The following is a 9,001-nucleotide window of genomic DNA, read 5'->3' on the forward strand; positions in this document are numbered from 1 at the left end:
AACCGCATCCGCCCATATAAGGGGATAAGGATCCACCTTTTTACCTACGCCTTCTTCCTCCTTTGCCTATCCATCTCCTGCGCACTCAAGCTCCAGCGCCCAAGCCCGCATTTCCCACCTCAACCTTCTCCAGCGATGTCCGAAGCGGGAGGCAAGTGGAAGGTCTCCTCCGTCACGGAGGGCGACGTCAAAAAGCTTAGGAAGGCCGGATACTTGTCCAAAGACATCGCGCACGGGCTTCCCGAGAAGGGGCAGCTCCTCCCCACCCCAAGGCCCCATGAGAGGGTAGTATTCCTTCCCCACATCCTCCGCGGACTGGGTTTTCCACTCCACCCATTCGTCCGGGGGCTCATGTTCTACTACGGCCTGGATTTCCACGATCTGGCCCCGAACTTCATCCTCAACATCTCGGCGTTTATCATCGTGTGCGAGGCTTTCCTCCGCGTCCGCCCCCATTTCGGCCTCTGGCTCAAGACCTTCAACGTCAAGCCCAAGGTGGTGCGCGGCAGCCAGGAGGAGTGCGGAGGCGCCATGGCGAGCAAGATTGCCAACGTCCTGTGGTTCGAGGGCTCCTTCGTAGAGACCCTAAAGGGGTGGCAAGCCGGGTGGTTTTACATCACCGAGCCACGCGACCCGAAATGGATCGCAGCCCCCGAGTTTCGATCCGGACCCCCCACGCGGCTTATGTCCTGGAAAGAGACGGGCCTGTCGTGGGGTAACAAGGAAGAGGTGACCGGACTGAAAACATGCATCCAGTCCCTGGTAAACAAGCCAATCAGGCTTGTCAATGTAGTCCAGGTCATGCTCGTTCGCCGAATCCTCCCGTGTCCACAATGGGACTTTACTCTGTGGGAGTTTGACCCGGCGCAGCACCGAACCCTTAACAGGCTCTTCGACACGACGTATGAAGACGTTTGGAAGGCGCTGATCAAAGGCGCCGAGGCTCGCGCATCCGCTTCCGAGGACCGCGGATACAGCTCACAGCATCACGCTAGCGAGGTAAGCTATTTTCACCTTTGACAGGATGTTAAGTTTTTTCATAGTTCGACTCTATGCGGGATCTAAACTCCCTCACCTTTGACCGGCTTGGCAGGCGATATCCGGACCGATCCACTGTCCGGCTCCCTTGCCCGAAGACCCAGCCCCTGCTCTCCTAGTGAAGCTGCTGGTTCCGGCGCCTTATGTGGTGCCGGAGAAGAAGGCCAAGAAGAAGAAGGCCACGGGGACTCGAAAGAGTGCCTGTAATGTGGTGATGTCGGACTCGTCATCCGACGAGTCCGAGACGCCCTCCTCCCGTGAAAACGAGGAGGAGGAAGGAGAAACCTCTCCCCCTCTAGCGGGGGGAGGAAAGAAAAGGAAGGCCGCCCCAACGGGGGAGGCCGAAGGGTCTAGGAAGAGAAAGACCCCTCCGCCGGACTACTCCCCCGACGCCGAAGACGACGAAGAGGAGTGGCCAGACAGGGCCAAGCGTCTGGCGAAATCGTAAGTTCGGATATCAGAGTAACTCATGATGTTCCTTTGTTGCACAGCTTTCCCTAATGTCGACCATAATTATGCAGCCCGCCCCGGACCGAACCCAACGAGTCATCAAGCAGCTCCCTGGATCCATCGGAAGTGAACTCAGTTCCGCCCGCTGCCTCCCCCCGCACTGCGGACGACGCCGAAGTGGCGTCGCGACAAGCTCCGGGGCAGGAGGAGGTGGTCCTGGAGGAGCCGCGAGGCGACCTCCCGGACTCCAGGAGTAAAGGGGACAAGACCCCCCAGGGCTCCAAGTCCGGCTTTGAGCCGGACACCGCGCCGGAGACTTCAACAGTTCCGGACCGCGGTAGGCGAACTCCTCCCAAGAGGAGCAAGCCTTCTGAGCCGGCGGCCTCCGTCCAACCGGAGGCGCCAGACAATCTGCTGGAGGTGCTTGACGGCGCCTCCCTCGACGAGGAGCACCGTACTATTATGAGTACGGTGATCCACAAGGTTCAGTCCACCAAGAGCGGACTGACTGAAGCTTGTGCTGTTGGGGAACGCAGTAATTTCAAAAAATTTCCTACGCATACGCAAGATCATGGTGATGCATAGCAACGAGAGGGGAGAGTGTTGTCTACGTACCCTCGTAGACCGCAACGGAAGCATTGACGCAACGTAGAGGAAGCAGTCATACGTCTTCCCGATCCGACCGATCCAAGCACCGTTACTCCGGCACCTCCGAGTTCTTAGCACACGTACAGCTCGATGACGCTCCCCGGGCTCCGATCCAGCAAAGCTTCGGGGATGAGTTCCGTTAGCACAACGGCGTGGTGACGATGATGATGTTCTACCGACGCAGGGCTTCGCCTAAGCACTACAACGATATGATCGAGGTGGAATATGGTGGCAGGGGGCACCGCACACGGCTAAGGAACGATCACGTGGATCAACTTGTGTGTCTAGAGGTGCCCCCGGCCCCCGTATATAAAGGAGCAAGGGGAGGAGGCGGCCGGCCAAGGTGTGGTGCGCCAAGGGGAGTCCTACTCCCACCGGGAGTAGGACTCCTAGTTGGACTAGGAGAGAGAGGGGGGAAATAGGAGGAAGAGAGGAAGGAAAGGGGGGGCGCCGCCCCCCTTCCCTTGTCCTATTCGGACTAGGAAGGGGAGGGGCGCGCGGCCACCTCTTGCCTCCTATCCTCTTCTCCCTTAAGGCCCATGTAGGCCCAATAACCCCCGGGGGGGTTCCGGTAACCCCCGGTACTCCGGTAAAATGCCGATTTCACCCGGAACAATTCCGATGTCCAAATATAGGTTTCCAATATATTAATCTTTATGTCTCGACCATTTCGAGACTCCTCATCATGTCCGTGATCACATCCGGGACTCCGAACTAACTTCGGTACATCAAAATGTATAAACTCATAATAACTGTCATCGTAACGTTAAGCGTGCGGACCCTACGGTTCGAGAACAATGTAGACATGACTGAGACAAATCTCCGGCCAATAACCAATAGCGGGACCTGGATGCCCATATTGGCTCCTACATATTCTACGAAGATCTTTATCGGTCAGACCGCATAACAACATACGTTGTTCCCTTTGTCATCGGTATGTTACTTGCCCGAGATTCGATCGTCGGTATCCAATACCTAGTTCAATCTCGTTACCGGCAAGTCTCTTTACTCGTTCTGTAATACATCATTCCGCAACTAACTCATTAGTTGCAATGCTTGCAAGGCTTATGTGATGTGCATTACCGAGAGGGCCCAGAGATACCTCTCCGACAATCGGAGTGACAAATCCTAATCTGGAAATACTCCAACCCAACATCTACCTTTGGAGACACCTGTAGAGCTCCTTTATAATCACCCAGTTATGTTGTGACGTTTGGTAGCACACAAAGTGTTCCTCTGGTAAACGGGAGTTGCATAATCTCATAGTCATAGGAACATGTATAAGTCATGAGGAAAGCAATAGCAACATACTAAACGATCGGGTGCTAAGCTAATGGAACGGGTCATGTCGATCAGATCATTCTACTAATGATGTGACCTCGTTAATCAAATAACAACACTTTGTTCATGGTTAGGAAACATAACCATCTTTGATTAACGAGCTAGTCAAGTAGAGGCATACTAGTGACACTAAGTTTGTCTATGTATTCACACATGTATTATGTTTCCGGTTAATACAATTCTAGCATGAATAATAAACATTTATCATGATATAAGGAAATAAATAATAACTTTATTATTGCCTCTAGGGCATATTTCCTTCAGTCTCCCACTTGCACTAGAGTCAATAATCTAGATTACATAGTAATGATTCTAACACCCATGGAGCCTTGGTGCTGATCATGTTTTGCTCGTGTAAGAGGCTTAGTCAACGGGTCTGCAACATTCAGATCCGTATGTATCTTGCAAATCTCTATGTCTCCCACCTGGACTAGATCCCGGATGGAATTGAAGCGTCTCTTGATGTGCTTGGTTCTCTTGTGAAATCTGGATTCCTTTGCCAAGGCAATTGCACCAGTATTGTCAAAAAAGATTTTCATTGGACCCGATGCACTAGGTATGACACCTAGATCGGATATGAACTCCTTCATCCAGACTCCTTCGTAGCTATGTACTCCGCTTCACATGTAGATCCCGCTACGACGCTTTGCTTAGAACTGCACCAACTGACAGCTCCACCGTTTAATGTAAACACGTATCCGGTTTGCGATTTAGAATCGCCCGGATCAGTGTCAAAGCTTGCATCAACATAACCTTTTACGGTGAGCTCTTTGTCACCTCCATATACTAGAAACATATCCTTAGTCCTTTTCAGGTATTTCAGGATGTTCTTGACCGCTATCCAGTGATCCACTCCTGGATTACTTTGGTACCTCCCTGCTAAACTTATAGCAAGGCACACATCAGGTCTGGTACACAGCATTGCATACATGATAGAGCCTATGGCTGAAGCATAGGGAACATCTTTCATTTTCTCTCTATCTTCTGCAGTGGTCCGGCATTGAGTCTAACTCAGCTTCACACCTTGTAACACATGCAAGAACCCTTTCTTCGCCTGATCCATTTTGAACTTTTTCAAAATCTTGTCAAGGTATGTGCTTTGTGAAAGTCCAATTAAGCGTCTTGATCTATTTCTATAGATCTTTATGCCTAATATGTAAGCAGCTTCACCGAGGTCTTTCATTGAAAAACTCTTATTCAAGTATCCCTTTATACTATCCAGAAATTCTATATTATTTCCGATCAGTAATATGTCATCTACATATAATATCAGAAATGCTACAGAGCTCCCACTCACTTTCTTGTAAATACAGGCTTCTCCGAAAGTCTGTATAAAACCAAATGCTTTGATCACACTATCAAAGCGTTTATTCCAACTCTGAGAGGCTTGCACCAGTCCATAAATAGATCGCTGGAGCTTGCACACTTTGTTAGCTCCCTTTGGATCGACAAAACCTTCTAGTTGCATCATATACAACTCTTCTTCCAGAAATCCATTCAGGAATGCAGTTTTGACATCCATCTGCCAAATTTCATAATCATAAAATGCGGCAATTGCTAACATGATTCTGACAGACTTAAGCATCGCTACGGGTGAGAAGGTCTCATCGTAGTCAACCCCTTGAACTTGTCGAAACCCTTTTGCGACAAGTCGAGCTTTGTAGACAGTAATATTACCGTCAGCGTCAGTATTCTTCTTGAAGATCCATTTAGTCTCAATTGCTTGCCGATCATCGGGCAAGTCAACCAAAGTCCATACTTTGTTCTCATACATGGATCCCATCTCAGATTTCATGGCTTCAAGCCATTTTGCGGAATCTGGGCTCACCATCGCTTCTTCATAGTTCGTAGGTTCATCATGATCTAGTAGCATGACTTCCAGAACTGGATTACCGTACCACTCTGGCGCGGATCTCACTCTGGTTGATCTACGAGGTTCAGTAGTATCTTGTTCCGAAGTTTCATGATCATTATCATTAACTTCCTCACTTATTGGTGTAGGTGTCGCAGAAACAGTTTTCTGTGATGTGCTACTTTCCAACAAGGGAGCAGGTACAGTTACCTCCTCAAGTTCTACTTTCCTCCCACACACTTCTTTCGAGAGAAACTCCTTCTCCAGAAAGTTTCCGAATTTAGCAACAAAAGTCTTGCCTTCGGATTTGTGATAGAAGGTGTATCCAACGGTTTCCTTTGGATATCCTATGAAGACACATTTCTCCGATTTGGGTTCGAGCTTATCAGGTTGAAGCTTTTTCACATAAGCATCGTAGCCCCAAACTTTCAGAAACGACAACTTTGGTTTCTTGCCAAACCATAGTTCATAAGGCGTCGTCTCAATGGATTTTGATGGTGCCCTATTTAACATGAATGCGGCCGTCTCTAGAGTGTATCCCCAAAACGATAGCGGTAAATCAGTAAGAGACATCATAGATCGCACCATATCTAGTAAAGTACGATTACGACATTCGGACACACCATTACGCTGTGGTGTTCCGGGTGGCGTGAGTTGCGAAACTATTCCACAATTTTTCAAATGTACACCAAACTCGTAACTCAAATATTCTCCTCCACGATCAGATCGTAGAAACTTTATTTTCTTGTTACGATGATTTTCAACTTCATTATGAAATTCTTTGGACTTTTCAAACGTTTCAGACTTATGTTTCATTAAGTAGATATACCCATATCTGCTTAAGTCATCTGTGAAGGTGAGAAAATAACGATATCCGCCACGAGCCTCAACATTCATCGGACCACATACATCTGGATGTATGATTTCCAACAAATCTGTTGCTCTCTCCATAGTACCGGAGAACGGTGTTTTAGTCATCTTGCCCATGAGGCACGGTTCGCAAGTACCAAGTGATCCATAATCAAGTGGTTCCAAAAGTCCATCAGTATGGAGTTTCTTCATGCGCTTTACACCGATATGACCTAAACGGCAGTGCCACAAATAAGTTGCACTATCATTACCAACTCTGCATCTTTTGGCTTCTACATTATGAATATGTGTATCACTACTATCGAGATTCAATAAGAATAGACCACTCTTCAAGGGTGCATGACCATAAAAGATATTACTCATATAAATAGAACAACCATTATTCTCTGATTTAAATGAATAACCGTCTCGCATTAAACAAGATCCAGATATAATGTTCATGCTCAACGCTGGCACCAAATAACAATTATTTAGGTCTAATACAGTAATACTAATCCCGAAGGTAGATGTAGAGGTAGCGTGCCGACCGCGATCACATCGACTTTGGAACCGTTTCCCACGCGCATCGTCACCTCGTCCTTAGCCAATCTTCGCTTAATCCGTAGTCCCTGTTTTGAGTTGCAAATATTAGCAACAGAACCAGTATCAAATACCCAGGTGCTACTGCGAGCATTAGTAAGGTACACATCAATAACATGTATATCACATATACCTTTGTTCACCTTGCCATCCTTCTTATCTGCCAAATACTTGGGGCAGTTCCGCTTCCAGTGACCAGTCTGCTTGCAGTAGAAGCACTCAGTTTCAGGCTTAGGTCCAAACTTGGGTTTCTTCTCTTGAGCAGCAACTTGCTTGCCGTTCTTCTTGAAGTTCCCCTTCTTCTTCCCTTTGCCCTTTTTCTTGAAACTAGTGGTCTTGTTGACCATCAACACTTGATGCTCCTTTTTGATTTCTACCTCCGCAGCTTTCAGCATTGCGAAGAGCTCGGGAATAGTCTTGTTCATCCCTTGCATATTATAGTTCATCACGAAGCTCTTATAGCTTGGTGGCAGTGATTGGAGAATTCTGTCAATGATGCAATCATCTGGAAGATTAACTCCCATATGAATCAAGTGATTATTATACCCAGACATTTTGAGTATATGCTCACTGACAGAACTATTCTCCTCCATCTTGCAGCTATAGAACTTATTGGAGACTTCATATCTCTCAATCCGTGCATTTGCTTGAAATATTAACTTCAACTCCTGAAACATCTCATATGCTCCATGACGTTCAAAACATCGTTGAAGTCCCGATTCTAAGCCATAAAGCATGGCACACTGAACTATCGAGTAGTCATCAGCTTTGCTCTGCTAGACGTTCATAGCATCTGGTGTTGCTCCAGCAGCAGGCCTGGCACCCAGCGGTGCTTCCAGGACGTAATTCTTCTGTGCAGCAATGAGGATAATCCTCAAGTTACGGACCCAGTCTGTGTAATTGCTACCATCATCTTTCAACTTTGCTTTCTCAAGGAACGCATTAAAATTCAACGGAACAACAGCATGAGCCATCTATCTACAATCAAACATAAACAAGCAAGATACTATCAGGTACTAAGTTCATGATAAGTTTAAGTTCAATTAATCATATTACTTAAGAACTCCCACTTAGATAGACATCCCTCTAATCCTCTAAGTGATCACGTGATCCAAATCAACTAAACCATGTCCGATCATCACGTGAGATGGAGTAGTTTCTTTGGTGAACATCACTATGTTGATCATATCTACTATATGATTCACGCTCGACCTTTCGGTCTCCGTGTTCCGAGGCCATATCTGTATATGCTTGGCTCGTCAAGTATAACCTGAGTATTCCGCGTGTGCAACTGTTTTGCACCCGTTGTATTTGAACGTAGAGCCTATCACACCCGATCATCACGTGGTGTCTCAGCACGAAGAACTTTCACAACGGTGCATACTCAGGGAGAACACTTCTTGACAATTTAGTGAGAGATCATCTTATAATGCTACCGTCAATCAAAGCAAGATAAGATGCATAAAAGATAAACATCACATGCAATCAATATAAGTGATATGATATGGTCATCATCATCTTGTGCATGTGATCTCCATCTCCGAAGCACCGTCATGATCACCATCGTCACCGGCGCGACACCTTGATCTCCATCGTAGCATCGTTGTCGTCTCGCCAATATTATGCTTCCACGACTATCGCTACCGCTTAGTGATAAAGTAAAGCATTACATCGCGATTGCATTGCATACAATAAAGCGACAACCATATGGCTCCTGCCAGTTGCCGATAACTCGGTTACAAAACATGATCATCTCATACAATAAAATTTAGCATCATGTCTTGGCCATATCACATCACAACATGCCCTGCAAAAACAAGTTAGACGTCCTCTACTTTGTTGTTGCAAGTTTTACGTGGCTGCTACGGGCTTAAGTAAGAACCAATCTCACCTACGCATCAAAACCAATGATAGTTTGTCAATTTGACTCCGTTTTAACCTTCGCAAGGACCGGGCGTAGCCACACTTGGTTCAACTAAAGTTGGGGAAACAGTCACCCGCAAGCCACCTTTGTGCAAAGCACGTCGGGAGAACCGGTCTCGCGTAAGCGTACGCGTAATGTCGGTCTGGGCTGCTTCATCCAACAATACCGCCGAACCAAAGTATGACATGCTGGTAGGCAGTATGACTTATATTTCCCACAACTCACTTGTGTTCTACTCGTGCATATAACATCAAACCATAAAACCTAGGCTCGGATGCCACTGTTGGGGAATGCAGTAA

The sequence above is a fragment of the Triticum urartu genome, chromosome 6A (assembly GCF_056163025.1).
Source record: "Triticum urartu cultivar PI428250 chromosome 6A, HENAU_Tu73, whole genome shotgun sequence".
Taxonomy (NCBI): Eukaryota; Viridiplantae; Streptophyta; class Magnoliopsida; order Poales; family Poaceae; genus Triticum; species Triticum urartu.